The 27851-nt window shown below is 31.6% G+C and overlaps 1 protein-coding gene across 2 annotated transcripts in view; it reads left to right on the forward strand.

Moving 5' to 3' along the window:
* The first annotated feature begins 6953 nt into the window (after nucleotides 1–6953).
* Nucleotides 6954–27851, forward strand: part of LOC132743755 (uncharacterized) — a 78810-nt gene continuing 57912 nt past the window's right edge. The window contains exon 1 of one of the 2 annotated variants that reach the window (XM_060732342.1): nucleotides 6954–7094. The gene's annotated coding sequence lies outside the window, so the exon portion shown is untranslated. Of the gene's footprint in view, nucleotides 7095–22120; nucleotides 22301–27851 lie in introns of those variants that run through there. The other variant, XM_060732336.1, reaches the window with a different exon arrangement.

Below are 27851 nucleotides of genomic sequence, written 5' to 3' on the forward strand. Positions count from 1 at the left end.
TAAGATATTTTAGCACCAGATATCTGAGATTTCTGTGTACCAGTAAATATAATACTGCTCTGATCTGCCTCACGGACGAAACTAAACTGACTCTTTTGCACTGCGAACACTCTTTTTATACTAGTGATTGCACCATCTCCAACGTGAATAAAAACAATGATTTTAATTGGCTAATGAAAATAAAACAATTCCTGATACTGATTCTAACAAAATCTTATTTAGCGTCTGCTGCCTAAACTATTCTTTGTTCAAACTATTGTGAGTAATAAACAAACACTTGGAAATATAAACACATCGGAAGATACCCTAAAATTATACATGTACAGATTTGACAGAAAATTGACTCAAATACCTTCTCTTAATATCATGATAAATTTATAAATAGACTGCTACATTTTCTTAATGCACATGGCGAACTTATAGAAAGGGGAGGTTATCAAGTAAAAGTATAAGGTACATTTTCGTCACATTACCCATGCCTCCGACTTTATGCTCCCCGCATTTTGCTAATTAAATATCTTAACTTATACACGATTAAAAGCGTACGAAATCTTTAAATTGGTTTAGCAAAAATTAATTGGTAAAGGCATTTCAATATAAAAATGATAATACGGATATGAAAGCTGACCTGGCTGTATAATGGCGGCAAAGGCTAAATACTTTCAGTTTCAGCCAATTAATTGTTACAAACGAAATTTTCGGAGCATCGATATAAAGCACATCCTGAAAATCCCTGATCATTATATCTATAACGAATAGTTTTTGCCTGGTGCAGACAACAATAGTCATGAATTTCAAACGTTTTTAAATAATAAAAGTTTTCCTTTTAATTATGTTGCTGATGATAAAACAATTAAATAGTTTAAAAAAAAAAGACTGATAAAACATGTATTCAAATATATAATTCAGGTATCTCTAGTAAATATTTTGACATATTCAAAGACAAGTTTAAAACAATATCAATTAACTGAATTAGTGTTCTGGATTAGGGAAAGATTTTGAGTTTTGAAGAAGGGGTGAGTTAACTGTCTTGCGCCTATTTAAATAAAGAAATCCGAGTAATTCTACTTTCTATCTTCCTAGGTTGTTTTATGCATAGTTCTAAATTACAATGTACATGTATATCTAAACTAGACCATATCCGCCTGAATTTCATATATAGTAAATCGTTGTTTGATTCTTCTCTTCTTAAAAATACTTGCTTAAATAATATACTAGTATGACAGAGTGTTGATGCAATATTTGTCTTGATTTGTGACCTTTATGTATATAAGCACAAATTGCAAGGTCATGTAGTATATAATTCTAATTCAGATGTTTTCTTTTTCTTTGTTTATTTAAAGCCGCTAATATATCGTTTTATATGCCAAAATTTTGATAGCAATGTGCCATATTACATTCAACGATATGAGATATAAATGTCTCATGACGGACAATAATCTTACCATTTCTAACCCAATGGCAGTGAAGGTCGTTTAATTTTATGCAAGTTGTAAACTTTCATATTATTTCATATTAGAGGTAAGACAATATGAAAGATTATTATCAAATAGGGAGAAAGAAGTCTGGTAAGCATCTGTATAAAAAGGAATATGTAGGAATGCATTAATAAGTTTACAAGTTAACAGTTTCAGAAAACAACGTGAAAATGAAATTAATATAAATATTGAACGAACTATTTCTTGATAGATAGGTTTTTCACTTTTGCAAAAGAACATTCGCTTATTGATTATGGTTTATAACATTGTTGAGAAACCTTTGTGGCTTTAATCTAGAGTAAATGAAACACAGTTTAACATGCCTCCAGATTCATGCTTATTATCATGAAAACTTTGAAAATGTATTTAGAAGGAAAATATTGTGAAGTGAACTTACAAATTACAAACGGCACTTATAATCCACGTACAAAAATGATAAAATAGAAGCTATGCTGTGTTGGCATTTATTTTTAAAACAATAACAAAGTAATATTTTACTCGTGCACATATCTAAATACAATTTTCTATGTTGACTTATTGTGAGTCCGATCTGAATTAAACTAACGAGAAAAATCTTTAAAATCAATGAAACAAGATTTGACTTGTTTATTTAATTTTAGTTATTCTTTAAAAGCATTTAATGTACACAACCTCATGAAAATAATTACGCAATTTCATGTAAATTAGTCTGCACATAAATAAATAAACGCTTCTATACTGTATTTCGTATTTAAACATACTCATCCATGTTAGAAAAAAACGGACAAAACGATGTGCTTCACTGAAATGTGTTAATTATAAATGAACATATATACATATACGATGAAAGTGTGTAAATTTGGAATGACAAAGCCTTTGACATTATAACTCTAATTGTTCTTCATATCTTTCCATGCCCATTAGTGCACAAATTAAACTTTATGAGATTATATCTGGTCACATTTGGACAAAGTCAACGTCTTTAATATAACTTTTTTACATTGTTTGTAACATAAAGACTTCATTGTTTTATATTTATAAAAGGTTCTTTATGAAAAATGAACATTCCTTTAAATATTCCATTAAATAACAACATATTAACGTACAAATACCCCTCAAATACAAAAAGAAATAGACCAAAACAATGCAATGCAATGCAATGCAATACAACGCAAGACAACACAATACAATACAAATGAATATAAACAAACTAATATGACAGAAATATCTCATTAAGTGACACTCCAGACTGTTGTCTTTTCTCTCCGTCTGTTCAACACTTATATGATTATGTCATGTATCACTAAAATTCTGTGATCAAGAATGGTTGTCAACGTCAAGTTTCAAATAATTAAAATGATCGTTTGTCACATAAAGTTTTAACCAATTATGTCGCTGTGTGATGCTACGTGCAAAATGTACTGCATGCTCTCCAAGTTGCTGCGTTGAAGAATAAAGTCGAATCGTCTTTCCCTTTGTCATTTCTGAAACGTTTTGTTTCTCAAAACACCTTTATTTTTATTTGTTTGATACATTTTAATGTTTTGGTATTTTATATGAAATCTAGTCTTCAATTTTGAGCCCATAGTCTGATCGATAGGGTTGAAAAGTCCGCAAGGCAATTCTAAATGTCAAATATCTTTACATAGGTCATTGTAGCTTCACTCATAAAATCCGATAATAAAGTAAATGTCTATATAAACCCAAGTGACCGCCACGGCGCGGCTAATTTTGACACAAAAGACATAGGTATATAAAACTTAGAGTTGACGATAAAGAAATACTACACAAACTTTATACGATATAGATATGTACTATATATAAGTCTTTGTAAAGTATAACGGTTCACACGGGTAAAAAAAAAAGTGTCCGAATATTTTAAATCAAAGTCACAATACAAGACAACATAATAACAAGAAAGATAAAACCAGTGTTGGACCTGAGTCGCTGGTCTCAAGATTGTGTCGATAAAATGATACTCTACAGTATAGCCTTATTAGCCTGACAAAAAACAAGAAGAGTGAGAGTTACCTCACTTATATATACGTTGAACAACAGTAATTACATTGCACTCTCCCTTCGATAAATACATAATTAAGTTGATTATAAACACTTAAAATTCAAGTTTTATTTAGGTCAATCTATCACATCCTCATCTACAATACTGATTTTAATAGAGCACATGGTACTTGATGACCTTCGATATATCATTTATCTCTTCTTAAGTACACGTACTTAAATGGTTAAGACAGAAATAATTTTCGTAATTTCGGCCGTAACGAAAGCAACAATTGTTCTTGAGTCTGAATGTACTTGAAATTGTCGGTCGATTCATGAAATATAAACAGGACAAACAATTAATGGTTATTGCCTCATGTAGTCGTGTAGACAAATTAGCACTTCCAGTGGAGACAGTCCCCTCTTCTATTGTATAGTTAATCGAATACAAGGAAAGAAGAATCCACATTGTAATAGTGATGATTTTAAAAGCACTTGTTTCCGGTTAAATGTGTATAACATAATACATTATGTACAGTTAAATCGAGATCAGTTAAAATTCAGATTGCTTATCTATTTAAATTTCACATAAAAATGACACTCGAGGGAGGGCACTATAGAATTAGTTGTACATAGTTTTAGTCGTATACATTAAATTCAAATGGAGATAATCAGTGAAATATGACTGGCACAATTTGTGGATTTATATGATAATTTTATGTTCGTGAAGTTGGCAGCCTAGCAGCCTAGCAGCCCAGCAGCCTGAAGTTGGCAGCCTAGCAGCCTAGCAGCCTGGCAGCCTAGCAGCCTAAAGAAAACTAAGAATAGTACAAACATGAAATCGTCGGATATGAATCGGAAGCACATACTTAGACCATCGCACGTCTTATTTCAGTATCGCGATCTTTATTTTTTTAAATATTGAACTTTGTTTTTTTTTTATTTTGACGCTTCGAAATTTGTGAAGTTAGCAGCCTAGCAGCCTGGCAGCCTAGCAGCCTAGCAGCCTAAAGAAAACTAAGGAAAATACAAACATGTAAACCGTCGGAAATGAGTCGGTAGCACATACTTAGACTATTCCACGTCTTTGTTCAGTATCGCGAACTTATTTTTTTCAATATTGAACTTTGTTTGTTTTTTGTTTTTTTTTTTTTACACTTCGAAATTTGTGAAGTTAGCAGCCTAGCAGCCTAGCAGCTTGGCAGCCTAACAGCCTAAAGAAAACTTAGGACAATACAAACATGTAAAAGTCGGAAATGAGTCGGTAGCACATTCTTAGACTATTCTACGTCTTTTTTCAGCATCGCGAACTTTATTTTTTTTTAATATTGAACACTTTGTTTTTTTTACTCTTCGAAATTTGTGAAGTTAGCAGCCTAGCAGCCTGGCAGCCTAGCAGCCTAGCAGCCTAAAGAAAACAAAGGATAATACAAACATGAAAACCGTCGGAAATTAGTCGGTAGCACATACTTAGACTATTCCACGTCTTTTTTCAGTATCGCGGCTATTGATCAAATGGGTATTGTTCTTAAGTTCAGATAATCTTTATGTTCATTAATGTGTTCGTTTAAACATATGCATTGTTTATCTCTTTACATTTCAACCGATTTATCTTTACAGACCTAAAATAAATATGCGTTGAACATCGTCAACTTCATTATAAACATATACATACAAAATAGCATATCATAAATAAGTCACATGACGTCGCTTATTGTCCATAGACAGCGACATTATTAGCCGCGAAAATGTTAAGATTAAGACTACTTCCTACGTTATTCGAAAACATGTTTAATCCCGCAAATTTTGAAGCGTCAGAATGAAAAATAAAATAAAATTCAATATTTAAAAAAATAAAGATCGCGATACTGAAATAAAACGTGGAATGGTCTAAGTATGTGCTACCGACTCATTTCGTTTTGTATTATCCTTAGTTTTCTTTAGGCTGCTAGGCTGCTAGGCTGCCAGGCTGCTATGCTGCTAACTTCACAAATTTCGAAGAGTAAAAAAAAAAACAAAGTTCAATATTAAAAAAAATAAAGTTCGCGATACTGAAAAAAGACGTGGAATAGTCTAAGTATGTGCTACCGACTCATTTCCGACGGTTTACATGTTTGTATTGTCCTTAGTTTTCTTTAGGCTGCTAGGCTGCAAGGCTGCTAGGCTGCCAGGCTGCTAGGCTGCCAGGCTGTTAGGCTGCTAACTTCACAAATTTCGAAGTGTAAAAAAAAAACAAAGTTCAATATTTAAAAAAATAAAGTTCGTGATACTGAAAAAAAGACGTGGAATAGTCTAAGTATGTGCTACAGACTCATTTCCGACGGTTTACATGTTTGTATTGTCCTTAGTTTTTTCTTTAGGCTGCTAGCTAGGGCTGCTAGGCTGCCAGGCTGCTAGGCTGCTAACTTCACAAATTTCGAAGAGTAAAAAAAAAAACAAAGTTCAATATTAATAAAAAATAAAGGTTCGCGATACTGAAAAAAGACGTGGACTAGTCTAAGTATGTGCTACCGACTCATTTCCGACGGTTTACATGTTTGTATTGTCCTTAGTTTTCTTTAGGCTGCTAGGCTGCTAGGCTGCCAGGCTGCTAGGCTGCTAGGCTGCCAGGCTGCTATGCTGCTAACTTCACAAATTTCGAAGTGTCACACAAAAAAAATAAAACAAAGTTCAATATTTAAAAAAATAAAGTTCGCGATAACTGAAAAAGACGTGGAATAGTCTAAGTATGTGCTACAGTCTCATTTCCGACGGTTTACATGTTTGTATTGTCCTTAGTTTTCTTTTGGCTGTTAGGCTGTCAGGCTGCTAGGCTGCTAGGCTGCCAGGCTGCTAGGCTGCTAGGCTGCCAGGCTGCTAGGCTGCTAGGCTGCCAGGCTGCTAACTTCACAAATTTCGAAGTGTCAAAAAAACAAAAAACAAAAAAAGCAAGGTTCAATATTTAAAAAAATTAAGTTCGCGGTACTGAAAAAAGACGTGGAATAGTCTAAGTATGTGCTATCGACTCATTTCCGACGGTTTACATGTTTGTATTTTCCTTAGTTTTCTTTAGGTTGCCAGGCTGCTAGGCTGCTAACTTCACAAATTTCGAAGCGTCAAAATAAAAAAAAAAACAAAGTTCAATATTTAAAAAAAAAAAGATCGCGATACTGAAATAAGACGTGCAATGGTCTAAGTATGTGCTTCCGATTTATATCCGACGATTTCATGTTTGTACTATCTTAGTTTTCTTTAGGCTGCTAGGCTGCTAGGCTGCCAGGCTGCTAGGCTGCTAGGCTGCCAACTTCAGGCTGCTGGGCTGCTAGGCTGCTAGGCTGCCAACTTCACGAACATGATAATTTTAGAAAATAATCACGTAGACGCAATATTATGAAAGTAAGATAACGTTCCTTGTATTTCTAAACGAAATTTACATCAACTTAAAATACCAGAACATTTAAACTGATTTTTTGGATTTTCCCTTTGTTTGATAATTGAATTGTGTATCGTTATTTATATGTCGTGCTACAGTAAACGCTAAAAGGAATGGTTTGTTGTCGGCGTTCTTTATCTGACAGAGTTTTGGTTCACATAATGTTAAGTGAAATTCTTATAAAACGTAGATTCAATTGGTGGAGATGAATACCTTCTAACAGCTAGGTAAGTTCCATTATATATTTTACTTTACCCTGATAGTATCTAAAGTTTTATGTAGACAAATGCATATTTCATAACTTATTGATTTGATATAGACAATATCATATCGTTACCAGAAAATATGCGATATACATAACACATTGTTGCTATTTTCTAGGCTTACAGTCTGTCATTTTCATAATTATCCTTTTTGTTCTTTTCATTACTTCCGAGTGACCTCCCCTCTTCCAGCATATATAACGCAAATAAGACTTTATTATTTGAATGAAAGATGACAATTTACTTACTTTTAATGTCTGTTGTCTTGAATATATACAAACACAGGCCTTAATAAAAGATAGTGTATTGTTTTTATACAGGCATATCTCTTCATATATACATGAATTTTTTTATATCTACACTTGTATTGAAACAGGTCATAGCCACTTACAATTTACTTACTTTTAATGACTGTTGTCTTGAATATATACAAGCACGGGCCTTAATAAAAGATATTGTATTGTTTTTATACAGGCATACCTCTTAATACATCGTAACATGAATTGTTTTATATCTACACTTGTATTAAAACAGGTCATAGCCACAAGTGGACAAACTAATCTTCAACGGCGTATTCTGTAACAAAACTAGAATTATTTCCTCATTACCAAACATTTGTTTGCAACTTTTATCATGTTATTGATTCTTCTGTTGTATTATTATATTAATGACAGAGTGTATATTCGGCCTAAAATATTGATAGATAATATCCATGGCATTTAGTTATGATAACATGGCTTTTTCCAGGACCTGTGACATTACAGATATCATTTTCTATAAATAATGATATTAAAATATAAAATGTACGTATTATGAAGATAAGTTAAATGATTTGTTAAGCACAAAACAAACAATAATGGTTTCGCATTTGGTCGATAAAAATGACAACAACAACATTATCGTCGTGGTTATCGTGATTATGATCATTGATACAGTCAACATCATCACCACTACAACCACCATCAACACTTAAAACAACAACAACACATAGTTACACACCGACAATTTCTCTAGAATGAAAGTCAAATCCGTCCGTTAATCTGCAATATTTTCCACATTGAAATGTTTATATATATAAACAACATAGGCTTTTATATAATTCAGATGCGCATTTCTTGTTCTTATTAATTGTATATAGAATTTATACGAGTACATGTAATTATCGAAAACGATGATGTGAACTGTTTTAAAACCATAACAATCTTCCTTAAATATTTGTCTCTTCTATCCACCTGTTTATCATTTATTAAGTGTTTGAATTCTTCTGCATAACAGTTTATGATTTAATATATTTTCTCGCGATTCTTTTATTAATTTAATGTGTTACTTTACATTTAAATTTGCTGAAATGTCACCTATTATTTAGTTAATGTGATAAAAATTCTATGATAACACAAAAATATGACACGCAAAGTTAGCTCTTGCAATGTAACCGCAACTAGATAAATGATATAAAAATATTGTTCAAGGTTTCCAAAGTTGACACTTTAAATATGTTTACAATAGCTTGACACAGCAAATCTTAAATGTTGTTTATTGTAAGTGAATAAGTCCGTAAACAATTTGCAATTTCATTAAGCAAGATATTTCACCAGGAACTAGATTTTTGTCAGTCGTTTCCTTTACGACTCGAAATATTTTGATAAAAAAAAATATTAAATAACTGCATGCAACAGAATTATTAACAAAGAAGTGGGCGTATATAATTTGAGAGGTTTGCCGTGAAAAAATGATTATTTATGCATATTTACTAAAACTAATATCAAAATTCTGTTGTGGTAGATTGACATTCACTCGTAATACAAATTATGGTTGTGCTTTAAGTTAAAATTAAGACATAAGCTACCACATGTTCCACATGCATACATACAGTCATTGTTTGCTTTTACTAGGAAAACACACATGTCAAGTGATAAAATGGCACATGCAGTGAATCATTTTTTGTACGATAAAACGTGCAATAAATCACAATAATCCCAAAATGTCCCAAACAGGGTTTCCACAATGTTATTGTGTTTGAAACATTCATCAAGAATCATCATGAGAAACATATAAGCATAAATCTAAGATGTTTTTACGTAAAAATAAACACATCTAGTTGGTTATCTTTTCTAAATTTAAGGGCAATTTTTAGGGGTTAGAAAACTAAGCCCTTTATTTCTCATAAGACCTTAAAACGTGACATGGTTTAAACGTGAACCTGGCGTTAATGATAAATGTTTTCTAGATGTGTAAACATGTTTAGAAAACCCATAAGATTAAGTATGATAAATGATGAGTTAATGTTAGGATATTCCTAATCATCATAAAGGTTATTATGTCCTTCTGCAAAATATGATGGACTTAACGCTCTTTAATATCACATTTTTGCTCTATTACGAAGGAGTAACGACGAGGTAATTTTGTTTTGTTTTCTTTTCTTACATTTTTATGTATTACTGTTTTATTATTTGTAAAGATAGTTACTGTTAGAGACTTTCCAACATTATTTGATATATTTGCTGTTATTTTCTTTGAGTGTCTTGAACATTTTCTAAAGATAAGAAATACAAGGATGACTCGGATGACTCTGTAGGCATACTGTTTGATCTACATATTTGATGTATTGCTATTTATTTCTATTCCATCATATACAATACTTCTGATGCGCCAAGGAACAGAACATGACAAGGAAAACAGCACTTTATATTCCATGTATTGTTATATTAAATATTCTTATTCTCATTGCAAAGAAAATATAAACGCAAGCACACTAAGTTACTTTCTATCTTAAAGCAAATCTAACTCAATTATACCAGCATTGCTGCGAATGCATATACAATAAATTGAGCGTTTTATTGAGAATTTATCCTTAAAATTATTCTCCTTTAGAATATTTTGCTGAAACTATACAGAATAATATACATAAAACTTGCTGAATTCATGTAATATTTGTATTGCTTTGTGACCTTTAGGATCTTATTTCTCTACGTGTACTTGCTTTTTTTCGTATTACCTTTTCTTTGGATTTTTCGTTTTATACCGCCGATTTATCATATTGTATGACATGTGGTCGAAATATATTGGCTATAAATCGTCTCAGAGCGTTTTATTTGAGTAGGTCGATGCTTGGAGATAGACACAGTATCTAACAATTTTCTTATAATGTGAAGGTCGTCTAATTTTAAATTGTATATTGTTTCATTTAAAAAATAAGATGACAAAATTGGGATTATCTTCAAATTTATGCACGCCTATGCATGACATACAATATGAAACATTGTTCCAAGGTAAGTATCTAATTGCGTGTCTGTATTTCATGTTTTAGAAAAGTATGGTGCTTTTGCTACTTTTATATACATTACTTTGTACATTATGCTATTAAATTTTTTAAAGGAATTGTGAGTTTTGTCGTAGTTTATGACGTATTTCAATGTCTGCTATTTTATCATTTTCATTTTTTATATTTTATAATTATAATTAATCATGCATTGAAATCTCCGAGGCTTCATTAAGCATAATTATACTTAATCTGTGTGTACATTATTATGTCCTCGCAGCACTATGTATCACAGATTAGCAAGATAGACTTGACTTTCTTGTATGTGTCTAACATTTGTTATGATAACTATATCTCAGTATCTTCACAATCGCACATGTACACATTCGAGTGACAGCATCGCTTGATTACATACTCGAATATTGCTAGACCTATGGAACGCCATAGCTGCCTTATATTTACTCTTATCAAGTTGTGATGTCCTTTGGATAAATGATGATGTCGTTTCTATAGATGGTGCTATGGTTTTGATAGATGGTGATGTTATTTTCATATATGGTGATGTCGTTCAGATAGATGGTGATGTAATTAAGATATATGGTGCAGTCATGTTAAAAGACGGTGCTGTGAATTTGATAAATGGTTATCTCGTTTTGTAAGATGGTGCTGTGGTTTTTATAGAAGGTGCTGTTATTTTTGATAAATTGTTATGTCGTTTTGTTAGATAGTGCTGTCGATTTGATAAATGGTTTAGGTCGATCTTTTTAGTTGGTGCTATGGTTGTTATAGATGGTGCTGTAATTTTGATAAATGGTTATGTCGTTTTTGTTAGATTGTGCTGTGGTTGTTATAGATGGTGCTGTTATTTTGATAAATGGTTATGTCGTTTTGTTAGATGGTGCTGTGGTTGTTATAGATAGTGCTGTAATTTTGATAATTGGTTATGTCGATTTGTTAGATGGTGCTGTAATTTTGATAAATGGTTATGTCGTTTTGTTAGATGGTGCTGTGGTTGTTATAGATGATGCTGTAATTTTTGTTAAATGGTTATGTCGTTTTGTTAGATGGTGCTGTGGTTGTTATAGATGGTGCTGTAATGTTGATAAATGGTTATGTCGATTTGTTAGATGGTGCTGTCGATTTGATAAAATAGTTAGGTCGTTCTTTTAGTTGATGCTATGGTTGTTATAGATGGTGCTGTATTTTTATAAATGGTTATGTCGATTTGTAAGATGGTGCTGTGGATTTGATAAATGGTTAGGTCGTTCTTTTAGTTGATGCAATGGTTGTTATAGATGGTGCAGTAATTTTGATAAATGGTTATGTCAATTTGTTAGATGGTGCTGTCGATTTGATAAATAGTTAGGTCGTTCTTTTAGTTGATGCTATGGTTGTTATAGATGGTGCTGTATTTTTTATAAATGGTTATGTCGTTTTGTAAGATGGTGCTGCGTGGATTTGATAAATGGTTAGGTCGTTCTTTTTTAGTTGATGTAATGGTTGTTATAGATGGTGCAGTAATTTTGATAAATGGTTATGTCGTTTTGTAAGATATTCTTTGGTATTTTATATATGGTACTGTAATTTTGATAAATGGTTATTTTCCGTTTTGTTAGATGGTGCTGTAATTTTGATAAAATGATAATGTCGATTTGTAAGATGGTGCTGTAATTTTGATAAATGGTTATGTCGTTTCAATAAACCGTGCTATGGATTTGATAAATGGTGAGGTGGTTTTAATTAATAGTTCTGTGTTTTTGATAAATGGTAATGTCGTTTTGAAATGTTGTTATGCCGTTTGGTATATGGTTATACTGTTTTGGTATATGGAGTTGTCATTTTATACATGTGATTTTTGTACATGGTGATGTCTTTCTGAACTGTGGAGATGGTCATTTTACTTATTTTCTGAGAAAATATATGGCGAAACCTCCTTTAACCCCTTTACCTCATATAGACGTGTTTTTGACGGCTTGTAGACCCCCCTCACCTTTTTTGAGGCATTAAACAGTGAAAAAATGCCCTATTTAGGCCCTAGACACTGTTTTTTCGTTTGAGAAATGTTGTTAAAAAAAGTGACCATTTTTTCGGCGCCGCCCCCATCAAAATGGTTCATCAAGGGGATGTGCCCTCTTCTGTTTTTTTTTTTTTTTTTTTTTTTTGGGGGGGGGAGGCTGAAGTAGGCAACAGTCGCCCTCATCGCCAAGAAAATTTTGGACATGTGACTGGCTAAATAGCCTCAGGTCGATCGTAAGGTAACGTGTATCCAACGCTGAAAAGCCTTTTTGAGAAGTTGCAGCACTTTGAACTCAGTTTGTTTTGATGGAAAGAAAAAACAATGCAAAATAGTGATTTTTGGCAATTGTGAGACGTTCCCCTGTTGCCAATGTTACAGGAAATTTAAGACACAGGCTATTGTCCAGTCAACACTTGTGCCAATTTTCATCAGTATCAAAGCATTTTTCATAGTTCCATAGCAGTTGAACTTGTAACAGGAGGCTTTTCAATGAAAACGGCCATTTTTCACAATATGCTCATGAAGGAAAGAGTTAAATGTTTTTCTCTGAGATTGATAAATTAAAATTAAAATTGAAATGTTTAACTGATGAAAACAATGGAATCAATTTTGAAAAAACTTCTATGTTCAATAGGGAAAAATGCGGGTCGTGTTAGAATTATAAATAGAACATCACCATATATCAAAATAGTATCACCATTTATAAAAAGAACATCACCATACATAAAAATAGTATAACCATTTATAAAAACAACATCACCATATAGCAAAATTACAGCACCATTTATAAAAATAACAGCATCATATATAAAATGACACTACCAGGTACCAACGTGACACCACCATATATCAAAACGACATCACCATTTATCATTACCACAGCACTATTTATCAAAACAAAAGCACCATCTATGAAAATTACAGCACCATTTATCAAAGCAACAACACCGTATATAAATTGACCACACCAGGTACCAAAGTGACTCGACCATATATCAAAACGACATCACCATTTATCATTACTGCAGCACCATGTATCAAAACCACAGCGCCATATACATAATTACATCACCATTTATCAAAATCACAGCACCATTTACTTTAACTACAGCACCATCTGTCAAAACGACATCACCATTTATCAAAACCACAGCACCACTTATTAAATCCACAACACCATTTATTCAAACTACAGCACCATCTGCCAAAACGACATTAACCATTTATCAAATCCACAACACCACTTATTAATTCCACAACACCATTTATTCAAACTACAGCACTATCTGTCAAAAACGACTTAACCATTTATCAAAACCACAGCACCACTTATTAAATCCACAACACCATTTATTCAAACTACAGCACCATCTGTCAAAACGACATAACCATTTATTCAAAACCACAGCACCACTTATTAAATCCACAACAACCATTTATTCAAACTACAGCACCATCTATCAAAAACGACATAACCATTTATAAAAACCACAGCACCACTTGTTAAATACACATCACTATTTATTTTAACTACAGCACCATCTGTCAAAACGACATAACCATTTATCAAAACCACAACACCATTTATTTAAATCCACAGCACCATCTGTCAAAACGACATAACCATTTATAAAAACCACAGCACCACTTATTAAAATCCACATCACTATTTTATTTTAACTACAGCACCATCTTTCAAAACGACATAACCATTTATCAAAACCACAACACCATTTATTAAATCCACAGCACCATCTGTCAAAACGACATAACCATTTATCAAACCACAACACAATTTATTAAATCCACAGCACCATTTATTTTAACTACAGCACCATCTTTCAAAACGACAACCATTATGAAAACCACAGCACACTTATTAAATCCACAGCACCATCTGTCAAAATGACATAACCATTTATCAAAACCACAGCACATTTATTAAATCCACATCACCATTTATTTTAACTACAGCACCATCTTTCAAAACGACATAACCATTTTTAAAAACCACAGGACCATTTATTTAAACTACAGGACCATCTATCACAACGACATCACCATTTATTAAAACCACATAACCATTTATCAGAACCACAGCAATATCTGTCAAAAGGACATGACCACTTTAGAAGTGTTTATATAAGGCAGCTATGGCGTTCCATATAGACCGGTCAAATCAACAACGCAGCCCCTTAAAATCGGGGTTTCGACTTTTTCCATCATTCATATTCATGTGAGTCTCGCGTACAAACATGACAATATAAAAGTGTAAAGATTATTAAGTAAATATATAAAGTAAAATTCGATCTTGTTCTGTCAAATATAGTTTTATTTGACGACATTAGCATAAAAAATATTATTTTGTTTCATGTACGTTATGAAATTTTTCAAAAGACATTACATTTTATTTTTTTCGATACATCAAAGGTACATTATGCCTTAGAAATACATTTTCTTTTTTCATTCTTTAGAAAGGGCAAACATGTGCTTTTATCGTTTAAGTAATGGTTTTAGAGCCTTCTAGATGCTTATTACTTGACGAAAGTAGCTCTGAATGTGAAATTATTTGTCCTAAAGTAATCAAAATGTGAACAAAGTAGTTTGACTTCCATACAAAATACTAAATCACTGTCTTTTTACATATAGCCAAAAATGAAACAAAACAACAACAAAAACGTTTCAGGTAATGGTAACTGGCAAATGAGTAACATATGGAAACTATACGGGACATGAAAATTAATACGCTTTAAAAGCATTTTATTTCTGGGCCTTAATGTACCTTTAAGAAATAAAACAAACCCCAATATATGATTGTGAAAGAAGCATGATTACTGGTAACGCTAAAAGTTAAAGTATCAGATGTTGATACTGTATTAGTAATAGTGTTAGAAGTGCAAGTGGTGGTGTTCCTGATGAAGTGCTCGGAGTGGTTGTAAAACGTGATGTTGGTAGTGTTTCAGAGCAAGCATATGTGTAGCTTTAATCAATTATCTAGTCTATGATAGCAATACTATTTTTTCTTTCTGAGGCAGCTTGCAAATAGTGTTTGATACCCATTTCCGTGATGTTATCTGGAAACTTCTGACATCAATAATGAATACTTAAACACTATCATAGACAATAATACGTATATAGTATAATGGCAAAAACATTAACAAATGAAAAAGGTTTAATAACAATGTCTGATTATAAACACTTATCATAATAAGATCGTGTTATTGAGGTCAAATATTCGTGTCAATCTTTCTAGGTCATTATACATCCATGTTATCATTTACAATAGTGGTGTTAATCCGAACTTACATGAACAAATAAACTTATCGATGATATTTGATGATACAGCGACATTTATCTCATCCATATCCTTAAACAATACTTAGGAAACTATCGTTGGCTGCTGACAAAACCTTAATTGATATATTGTATGAAACAGTGTTTGTGATTGCAAAAATGAGCATTTGTACTTTAGATGAAAGCAGCGGAAATTTGTTGATACTTAGCTTCATTCTCTTAACTATAAACAAGTATAAAGGTCAGCTGTGTTGTTTATATAATAACTCATACCTTGGTATTTTCCCTATGAATTATGTTTGTATGCCGCATAAATTAATTAAAAATGTCAGGAAAAGTAGTATGGTCGACTTACGATCCGTAAGACACTAAAGAACCGAAAATATAATTTATAAAGAGGTGTAAAATCGGCCCTTTCCTGGTGAATATTTCATACTATAATACAAATACCGTTTGGTAAGATTTAGACAGAAGTGCGATTTTTCATTTTGGTTTATAAATCCCAAAAGTGTTAAACCCCAAACAGAAAACACTGTCGATGAAGTAATTGAAGTATTGTTACCGTAGTACTGACATTGTCTTTGTCATATATAACATTACTTGTATAGTAAATGTGTATGTTTGTATTCTTTTAATGAATATTATAACATAACAATCAAATTGATAACCAATGTTATGTTGTAATATACAGAATACTTCTGAACGTATAACATAGATTGTTGAACCTTTTGTCTCCGCCTAAAAATATTCTGGGGCAATAATAAGATTATATGATTATAATTTATTATGAAAAATAATATGCATAAATACTTTTTCTAGAAGAGTAGTGGTAGAAAGATAACTCTACTTTTATCACATTTACCAACCAATTGTAATCATAATTTGTCATATTGTCATTTTGGATCTATATTTAGATAATTCAATTGTATATCGATATATATATATATACATGTATTACGTGCTCTAGTGAACGCTAAAAGGAATGTTTTGTTATTGGCTTTCTTAACTAGTCAGGAATCACAACGTGCTACTATACATTATGTTTTGTAATATTCCATGATAAAGATAATTTACTAATTTAATACATGAATGTTGTTGATTTAACCAACTATTTCTAAACTTGAAATTATCCATTGAACACTTCGAGAGTTCTGCTACTGTGGATGAATTCCTTTTAGGATAGAAATGTGAGTTTCATTTATATTTAATAACCTAATTATGGTATTAGTTTCAGATGCATGTTAGCACATATATATAACTTGCATAAACTTAGACTTTTTAATATAAACACAATTATTTTGTCGCGTTTCGAGCTATTCGGCTGACTTACCAGTTCACGTGTGCCGATATTATGATATGATAACATAACATGTTGTATGTTTAACAAATACGACGTTTCTGGAACATGCTGACATTACAGGATTATGTACTAACATTATTCATAATTATTATATTAAAGCAAAACGACTCAATTATATAGCTTCACATTTTCACAAATCTTGATATGTCTTTAAAGATTACCAATTCATCCATGGCTTATAAATTCGTTTTTTGACATTATATTACATTCCCCGACATTAGTTTAAACATATTTATTCCCGAAAGTATATATAATGTACATACATACAAATATATAACAAACAAAACATTTTACACAATGGAAAAGGATGAGAATGAAAGACAAGTCTTATAGACATTACCGGTATCAAAGCAAGAACCTCATACACTAATCTCTTCATTAACAGACATATCATTGTAACTCTTATCGTATATGTTCATATCATTGATTCTTCTGTTTTATATAACGGCAATTTGCATAGTCGACATAAAATAATGATGGTTATTATCTATGGTATCAATTTATGACTTCATGGCTTTTGGCTCCATCAGTTCATATGTGTATTACACGAATTTCCAATAAATGATGATAATAAAAATACAAATATCTCAAAAGGTAAATCTATGTTTTGCACGATTTTATGTAGCAAATGAGTCAAAGATTCAGGATGTAGATGGTAAAGAGAATAACATTAGATATTTTAAGAATGAATAAACAATTCCGTCAATAAAAATGTTTTTCTTGCTGTTTGGAAGAAGCACTTTGTTTGGAATAAATGTATTCATTTACATCAGAATTGAAAGACAAGAAAGAAATATAGTCAGTGTATTGTTGGATATATTATACTTAGAGTCTTCAAGAATTAAACGTTACGTTGTTTCTTTTAATATTCAGATTGTCTTTTATATTCACCTGATTCGTACAACCTGTTATAATTTTGAATGTTTTATAAAAGAATTGTTTAATGCATAAGTGTGTGAACTACGTATAGTTTCTATCCATTTTACCTTTCCTTTTAATCCCTATATATTTATGTAATCGTTTGAATCTTCTGCCTAGTAACCTCAAGTTTATTTTCTTACCTAGGACACTTTCAATTAATTCGTTCTATCACTTTACCATTAAATGCACCGAAAGGTAATCTTTAATATGGCCATTTTATTGTTAATTAATTTAATGATAATATAAGAATCAGAAATGTAAAGAACGCATTAAACCGCAACTAAATACTACACGATGCATTTAACAATACAAACATCTTTAAACATTTTAAAATTTTACATTTAATGCATTAACAGTCTAAACAAACTACTGGTCAAAATAAAGAATGGTTTTGGCGATGCTATTTTCTTTAATTGATAAAATCATTTAAATCATTTAAACGTCTTGCTAATATCCATTGAGGTTATAATATAATTCAATTGGGCTAAAGCTATTCAGCCATTTCTTTTACAACAAGAATATTAAAAAAGAAAAAATGTAAAGGGGTAGTTAATAATTAATAATTCTAGCTAAATAAAAACATAAGATTGATACGAATGAAAAGTTTAGAAATGATAATGACTTCCGCCACTCAAGAAAAACTTTACATGCTTTATAATTTATCAATGAAACAATTATGTATATATATATTGCTTATCTTGTTCACTTGACAACAATTTGATTAATTTTCTGAATGTTTATTGAAAACAACTAAGTTGTTGAGGCACTCTGCGTTAAGTACAAAAACGCACCAAAAATATTGTCATTAATTTCCATAAAATCACATACAATACTATCTGTGACCCGCATTCAACGTGCGAATCTTCGAATTTATTTTACTTTTGATCGTCCACCTTTGGAATAACATACCAATTTTACTGTTTATTTCATTTGTTTCCATTTTACTTAAATGTTGTAATTGAAGTATACTTTTCGCAATGAAAGGAAGCTAAGTGAAATGAAAATGTGGAGAGTTCGTGTTCGGCACTTTTTGTTTTGAAATTTATCTTTACTGGAGAGGTATTGTTATAGGTATTGTTTTACTTGTTTTCCATTTCAGTCGTTGTGAAATGTTTGTAAACGTTGTTTATGTACAATTTATTGGATAAATAAATTTGAAAGTAACCAAAACATTCTTTACAAACAAATAGCTGTATAAATCTACATGTTTCCTTTGCTGCTCTGTCCCAGAGTGGCGGAATATGAAATAGTTTATAATGTGAAGTGCATTATTGAACAGACGGAAGGGTTATTGTTTTCATTAACTCAAGGAAGACATCGTTTGCCAATGTTTGAAATTTCAATGTATCTGTTTGAAACTCAATTGCAGTCATCATATACGTTGCTTGTTCATCAGAAGCTTTATTCTTGTGTTAAATTTCTTAATCATGGTACTAGGTGGGGTTTTGTCTTGTACAACACTAGTAGAAACCACAATACACAATTATATATGTTTTAAACTTATATATCGTGAATAAAGACATTTATTATATTGCATTCAACGTAAATTTGAATTTTCATATACACTTACTATTTTTGTTCTTGCAATGCTGAACAAATGTTCTAGCTTCGTAAGCTCTGACCTCATTCAATTTATTCATTTCTGCCACAATTTCTTGCTTACTCTGCTTCTACCATACGCCGCTTTTCATCTTATAACAAGAACGTGTCACATTAAAGGATTCGTGAACACCGCCATATAGACATATCTGCGAATGTTTCCTTAATCAAAATGTAACCATTATAATGTTTATATATTGATTTCTGCTTAAATATGTGCTAGGGTTCGTGGACGGTAGTTTGCAATTACCACTATTGTTCATGAACATGCTCGACTAAACTGAGTTTGCATTGTATACAAATTTGCTGTTTTGGGCATTCTTTTGAGATTCCGTTTTTCTCTATTTCATGAGAACCGTTCCTAATCTTGCATAGAACATGTAGAAGACAATTGATATGCCAGTGCAACCTACAAGTTATTATTTTGTCTCTGAATTGTATTAAATAAGGTATTCCATTTTGTACTTGTAATTATGCAGTGTTAGCATTGATGAGTTCTTTGACTGTGTTTATATTGTTTATGTCCACTCCCGGTTTTGGTTTGGTGCCTTCTGGGTGCCCTGCTCGGGTTTGTTGGGGGTTACGTCCTGTGAACGTCGCCTTTGCCTTGTTGATCTTTGTTCTCGTCTTTTTTGTTTGGCAAACGCTTTGTAATAATTGTCACTAGTGTTGAAACAATTTGGTTCATAACCATTATCTTTCTTTAGTCATAGTCTTTTTAAGCTACACGTACTCTCCAAACTTGAATATATGTTTAGTTAAAAACGTAATAAGTGAAGACATTAAGTATAGATAGACACCCCTTTACATTCACTAAAGTTAATGTGGCAAACAGAATATAATGACGACAAAGTAACATTTCAGGTATCAAATGGTCTGGAAAGTGTGTCGCATTATGAGGACATTTCTATTTTGGTTTCTGCTTTTAAATATGATAAATATTTCCCAAGAATATTTCAGTAATTCTGTAGTGCGATATTAGCGAACATCTGGCTACCTATTTTTGGAGGACGTTTTAAAAATTTCAGATATTAATATGTATTCAATCACATTACCAACTGTAAGTGTGTGGGTTGATGGTACAAATTAGAATCTATGATATATCATTTGTTTTCTATAAAATAGAAATGAAAAGGTCAACAGTTTCCTATCGCACATAAACTAACTTATTCTAGTAATAACAAACGCAAAAATGTTTAATGTAGGTGCTCGATAAATTAAAGAATTAATATGATCATTTGTTATGTAACCTGGCGAAGTAATATTTAGATAATGATGTGATATTAATATTTATAGTTTAAGAGACTTTGCTGCGTTTTTGCTTACGTAGTATATCCGAAATAGTTTATTAACCGCAACGAAAATAATAAGCTAAATTAAATAATAGATATTTCTGTTGCGATTAATGAAAAGTAAAGACACAGGAAAGAAACAGAAAGATGTTTGTTTTTACACTCTAACATTTTTAATTCGTAAATAAACCGCATGTATACACTTTAATGTTTTACCATTTGTTAAGAAACCATACTATTAATATCTTTGTCCTCAGATTATCCAAAGATTGGTGTATTCAAAATACTTTGGCTTTTATTATAAGTGTTAAGTATTTTCCTTATAACTTTTGATATTGCCAGTCTGAAATAATACAGCGACATGTTTCATGACGTGTGTGTCCTTTGGCACAGTATATCATCATTGCTATAGAGTGAGTGGACACAAACAATATAAACCATCTTATCAATGCTAACACTGCATAGTTGAAAATACAAAAAGGAACAGCTTTTTTAAATTGATGGTCCAATATTATTCATGGAAGTCACATGAACAACTTCATTATCTTGTATCCTGGCCATTATGATGTACATATGTATCATGTTGCTATAGAGCTGGTATGCTGCAGAATGTATCTTAAAGACTAAATAGTAAGCTTTGAGTTGAACTTTTAAGGAACTATGCTATTCCTCCAGCTCAATGTTTGGACTAAGGCAATTATTACTTGTGTACACTGTATCACAGGACCAATACAGTCACTCAGTGAAAAGAAACCCGTATCATGGTGTGTCTGGAAAGGTCAGCTCAGCCACAAACATCATCGACAGTCTGCAGTACACCATAAAACGCAAGTTGAAACAATGCATCCCTGAAACATGCAAGCTATTGTAACAAATAAAAATGGTATTGTGACAAATAGTGTTTAACAATATCAAAGACTTTTAAAAAATAAATTCTAATGTAGTAATGCCAAGATTGTATACATTTAGAAGTAGATGTTTGGATATTTTTTTAATTATTTTTGATTTCCTTGAAATTAGTAGATTTTCTTCATTAATAATTAAGGTTATAGTCAGTTATATTATATTCTCATTGATAATGTACTGTTATACAATTCAAACAATTCAAAACAATTAAGAACAATTAAATATATTACATATTGGAAAACGACAGAACTATCTTCCACAATATATTCATTGATATTTCACTCGTATATCGGTATTTATATCAAGTGCTCCAGTGAATGCTGCAAGGAATGTTCTGTTATTGGCGTTCTTCACTTGTCAGGGATCACAACGTGCTGGTTTATTTACATTTTCTGTATAATGTAATCACATTGCAGTGAGAAAAATAAATATACATTAGGTGCATGTTATAACCAGGATTTAAGTTGATTTACCTGAAAACTAAAGTGTCTTACAAATTTAAGGAAATATTATACTAGCTGGGTAAGTTATCATTATTTTCTTAGAAAATAAGGGCATCTTATTAGTAATAGTACGAAAACATGCAATACATAAGTTTTTAACGTAAAATTTGGTTGAACTATAAACCATCATTATGTTTTAAAGCCATCCCAGATTCGTATACGAATACTAAGGATGTTTTCCGTATTTGAAGCTAGTATTGTCCACGAAATATGTACTAACGTTATCATTTATTGTATTTGCGAAGTAGTGTTATATATTTTATTTCATTATGTTCGGATTATATAATGTGTATGTCGACTGCTTCATTATCTGCAGTGATAAAGATACCTGTATGCATGTTGCACATCTGTTTTTATCACACATATTTTTGTATAGCTGGTATGCACGTAACAATTCATTCACACAATACCACTTAAAATATTTCAGACTGATATCAGATCATTTGAAACTGATATCTAAATAATTCATAATTTTCATGGAGTTGTGCAGACTTTAAAGACTCATAACGAACTACTTCATTCTGATAATGATGTGTATAATGTTAAACTATCAATTTGAAAGTAAAACATACTCGTCCATTCAAATCTCTAAGCGTTTGATTTATTTATTTAAAAAAACATTTTGCATATATATATCTGAAACTTCTTGATTTGCTTTTCTAACTTCTTCCGTACATTTTATTTTACTTTATTGTGGGTTGAAATTCTATAATAGTCGTGCGGGAAGATGCAGTTGCCACCAGAAGACTAGTTTTCTTAAGTGTTAAACATCATTTGTTCACAAATAGATGTACAGTTATATGGAGGTCAACACCATCTTCTACATTAATAAAACCAACGTAACTTAAATAATAATTCTATAGTTATAACGGTAAAAAGTGTTTTCTATGAAATTTACCATATGACCCATCTTGTAGTGTCGTTTCGGTAAGATGTGGAATAATTAAAGATACAACAAATATGCATGAATTATAATACAGCTTTTCGTTTCTTGTCTTAGTTTATATTGGTGGATAGATATGTTTGATTTAGCTTTAGATTAATTTCAAAATATATCATATATAAATATATAAAAAAACATGCGTTAATATATTTCTACTTTTTTAGGAAGTATTTGTTTCATGACGACATTTTCCTTTATTGCCATGTAATGTCAGTTTTGCCTAATATGGACATGTTCATTAATTTGTAAATAAGCTATCATCATGTCATCATTGGCAAATAAGCCTTGTTTGATTGAAATGAAATGTCTGCCTGTCTGTCTGTCCGTTCGACTATAATCAGAACAATTAACATATCTTGCACGTATCTGAAGATAGATAACGATTTGTAAGCAAATCATCGAACGTAGCCCGCTTCTCTCTTTGTATTTGAACGACTGAACTTTTTGGCTAACCTATTGGACCTTATGTTATTTCCTGTTAATTTCATTAAAACAAATACAGATTACAGAAATTGTTGTTTCGTACTGAACTTGGAACAAAATTGACTTGAAGCTGTTCGTGTTAGATGAAAATTATCAGAACCTACTTTTTAATATAAACAAAAGATATCTGAATGTAAACAAAACAAACTCTCCCTCTCTCTTTGTCTCTCTACTTGCGAAAAATAGGTCAGCATTGAAAGTTGTTGATATGGTAAATGAATGTTAAAATAGAGGAAACATTTATAAGAACACTCTGGTTCAACTTGTGTAAATGCGAATCTTATTGATAGTCATCATCAGGATTCAATTTATCTCTCGTTTCCCTTTCATAAAGTCGAGATTGTCAAATTATCCTCCTGGATTTATCCTTTGATTCTTTTTATTGTATATCGTTACGTATTCTTATGAACGCTGAAAGAAAGGTTTTGTTATTGGTCTTCTTCACTGGTCTATAAACATATAATATAAAGATATTGACATTCGTATATAAGTAATAGTTATATTATATGAAAGATGGAGTTATAACACCGGCTTGGGCGACATCGAAGGATGTTTTTTGCGAAAAAAAATGCCGACGCCGTTAGGCCGAGACAATTTGTTTAGCAGAACCATCCCGAGATGTTAACAAGTCAATGCTTTACCTCTGTAACTCACGAGTTTTATATATTATAACTGTTTTATCGCAATTTTATCATTTTTGGTATCGAAAATCAGCATAGAGTTACTATGCTTAGTGTGTTTTCCCTCTCTTGTGCCCTTTCCTATTGTTTAAAATGTAAGCCCTAGAAAAAATGAACCAAAACCAGCTAATCAATCTATGTTTTTGCAACTGGGAATATGTGATGTACCAGCCCCATTCCAATCTCTTTAAAAAAAAACAACACTACACTGATATACAACAGGTGCAAAAAAAAGAAAGAAAAAAACTCAACTGTTTAATATCAGTTGAGTTTTTTCCTAAATGAATCAAATGACAAAACAGCACTGTTATATATCAATTAAGTTTTCAAATCCTCATTGAAAGTGAACTGAATATAATGGGTTAGCAAGGTGTAACACGTATCTGTACCTATCCTAAACGTGTAAATGGGATTAATATATATTCATATTAGCTAAGTGTGTTTGTTTGTTTAATTGGGTTTACATTATATGTCATATGGAGACGTTTCAGCTTTTAGCTGGATAGCTTCCTCACATGAATCCGAAGTATTTCGGGACTCGAACCCACAGCGGTGAGGGGCAAGTGGTATGAAGTCAACGACCTTAACCATCCGGCCACGGACGCCCCATATTATCTAAATAAGTAATGTCATCATTTTATCTTTTTATTTAGGGAGGGATAATTCTTTATACATTCTCACATGGAGGAAATTAAGTCGCACATATTAATTTTCAAGTCTGTCTTCTTTATTAACAGCTTTTATTGCAGTCTGCAGTATAATGATCATTTTGAATTAGAATTGCTTATGTGTAAAATACATCTTAGGATATCAATACGTTATCGATACGGACATTTTATTTTCAGTAGACATATTAACATCTATTTTCAGTAGAGACATATTAACATCTTTTTTAACACCCACGTTCTAAGATGAGAAGTGATGATTTTGAATGTTATACTTTCATTTCACGAAAAGTGAATGTTTTCTATACAATTTGATGATAAAATATTTGAATTATTTGTTATCAAAGTGGATGCTTTCTCTTCTTTACAATGTTCTGAGTTTTCGTAACATAGAAGTAGAGTGGTAGCCTAGGATTTATTTCATAAAATGTGAATGTTTATGTATTGGTCAATATTGTGACATTATATTATGACTAAACATAAAATGGTGTCATCGAATAGCACTTTTTTTATTGCAGACACTGTCGATTATATAAAACTGACTGGTAAGATTATTTTGGAAAATGTTTGAGTCAAATAGGCCTTCTCTTGAACAAATTCCTATAAAACAAATTCGTATAAGACACGAGAACATTGAGTGTGGTATTGATTCCCTTTTATGTGTTATAAGCACAATATAATGATAGTAATCAGATCACGTGGTTGTATATATGATGGGCATGTGTTTTCTGCTAGGAAAGATTTCATAAAATGTTTTAGGCCTGTTTCGTCTTTCAATATATTGCAATTTAAGTAGATTAATAATTTAAGTTGTTATCTTGTTATTGTGCGTTCTTAAAATATGTTTGCAATATCAATTGTAAAATATCTAATGCTTAATGTGTCTTACCACACACATATCGCATCTGTTAAGAGTCGAATATATTTTTAAGTAGCGCGGCTTTTCAAAATAAATTTTACTGCAATATTTAGTTAGGAAAGTAAATATGTTTTCACACACGACTAGATAGTAAATAAATACAATAGAATGTTTATTTTCGAAGTAGATCATATTTAACATAAATAAATTAAGGTAATCAAAATAATAAATTTCTTCCTGCGTTGAAAAACATTCTATTTAGAGTTTTCGAATTATATTTACGATTACATCCAGCAGGGTCTTAAAAGTACCTAAAGTACACAATGTGAATTTAAATGTATTTACGAATAGACTGCTAAATTAGTTCATTAACGATGGCCTTTGCCTCTTTTCCTGATGTTCCTTTTTAATTCTTCCTTGATGATAGACCATTGTTTCGTCTCCATAATACAATCAGTAAACGTACAGTGTATTATGTTGTTGATCCTACACTGTCTGCATGATGCATGTACACGTATAATATGGTTATTAATAATCACTTTGTAAATGGGAAGGCAGCATTGGGCCAATTGTAACACTAATATGTCAGTAAGTGCCATTGATGTAATAATGGAACAGAAAATTTAATAATGTGCTTCAGTAATAAAACAGAAATAAGGCGTATGATGTCTGGACGTCTTGAGAGTAAAAACAGTATTTTAATCAAAGACAATCTGAAATATTTCAACAATCCATACACAGCCGAGTTCTTTGCAAGTCTATAGTAGACCATTTTAGTGATAAAACATGAAGACCGTTATTTGAAGGCATTAAGTGACATTTAGCACCCTTTTAATCTCAACAAATTTGTACTTTATTTTCTTGATCCTGTAGTTCTTGTATTTGTTCTATTGAGTGGCGTCGTGTCAGTGGAGGCAAAGGCTGTCGCCAAGCAATAATTGTTCCAAAAACACGGGACTTACAATGTAAAAATATCTCACTCTGGACATGAAAATGGTACATCGACGTAAACGTCAGGTTACAGTTCCCGATTTTCATGTCGACTGTGACGTCCAATTATCTCTAGTGTCTTGATTAAGTGTGAAACCACCAAAGGCCAGTACCATAAAATAGACTGTTATATACTGCCACAAGCTGCACTGAGAATATTTGAAAACGTTTTCTCCAATAATTAACCGTTAAATCCCCTATTAAAGAATTTACCGAGTTAAAAATTAAATTATGTACTTAATTTTAACATGACAGTTGACTTTTATTTTCCTTATGGTCTGTTTGGTTTTAGGAAGTCTCCGAACCTACGATCAGACGTTTTGCTTGTAGGATGAAGTGTTTGATTATTTGATGAAAAAAATACATTGTTGCAACTCGGTGGCGTTAATTATGAATTTACAAGAAAATAATGTAAATTTACCATTGTTCATATTATAAAAAAACATAATAAAGTCTGAGAAGTAACGCCATTTTCAAATTCAGATTTCAAAACATTCTCTGTCTAAAACCCATGCCTTCTGAACCAAGCGACTCAAATTGCCTCAGGGAACCGCGCAAGTAGCAGCATGTAAGTAGCACCATTCGAGACGTTAAATGAATGAGTGTTCCAAAACAGTACTAATATATCGTTATGCAACCATTAATCAGAAGCCGAATACAACTTTATTATTTGCAATGCAAGTTAATGCAAAATCATCAGGTAAAATACATTCTTCATTTGTTTGATTCTTGTTTTTCACCTTTCGTGCAGGGTAACGAGTTTTGATGATTTGAGTGGTCTTGAATGTCTTTTTTGACACTGATAATATGTTTCCGCCATCATTTGTTTTTATACAATGTGTTTGTAAGTTTTTGTTACCAGAACGATAAATTTCTGCCTAATTCACTCCTCTCTCCCTCTGGCATGTTATGTAGTTGATAGTCAGTGTGATATTCTTAGCAATATATAT

This window comes from Ruditapes philippinarum, unplaced genomic scaffold, assembly GCF_026571515.1.
Source record: "Ruditapes philippinarum isolate M1 unplaced genomic scaffold, ASM2657151v2 ctg3414_1_1_1_1, whole genome shotgun sequence".
NCBI lineage: Eukaryota > Metazoa > Mollusca > Bivalvia > Venerida > Veneridae > Ruditapes > Ruditapes philippinarum.